Raw genomic sequence first — 623 nt, 5'->3', positions numbered from 1 at the left:
TAAAATCTGTGTTGGCCATCCGAACTACTATAATTGTGAAGACCGAGACAGATCGCCAATTGTACGAGATTCGACCTCCGGTGTGCCAGGAACAAATAAACATTTATTAAGAAAATAAATGCAGAATAGATAATTGATAAGACCTGAGGCCAGTTAGCACTAGAGAATAGTTGACAAGGACTGTCTATAACCGCCAAGAAGTTATTGTTATGTAAGACATTCAGAAATTGTCATACGGTACACAGAGAATGAAACAAAATCCAGTGCCTCTCACAGCTGGCATGCGAAGTCTTCGACAGCTGGTGCAAACACAGCAGCTGACAATAAATGACCATCTTGGTTGCTGTCAGCCCCTCAGGAGGAGTATCTCAAAAAGTATTAACCCCGTAGCCCATGAAAGGTTAGATACTTACACAGTATAATTATTGAAGAAATGACATCAGATCCCTCCAACCCTAGTTGACTGGGTATAGTAACTGGAGTGGACCCATCTATAATTGTTATGTTCGACAGTGAAATCAATGCTGATGGCTGTTTTCCTGTTTTTTATTTACCGATTGGATTAATATTCACAGTATCATAAAAATTTAAGTTTCCTAACATTTATTGTGGCATAATTATTT

This window comes from Schistocerca cancellata, chromosome 10 (assembly GCF_023864275.1).
Source record: "Schistocerca cancellata isolate TAMUIC-IGC-003103 chromosome 10, iqSchCanc2.1, whole genome shotgun sequence".
NCBI classification, from domain to species: domain Eukaryota; kingdom Metazoa; phylum Arthropoda; class Insecta; order Orthoptera; family Acrididae; genus Schistocerca; species Schistocerca cancellata.
This window is presented reverse-complemented; position numbering follows the sequence as displayed.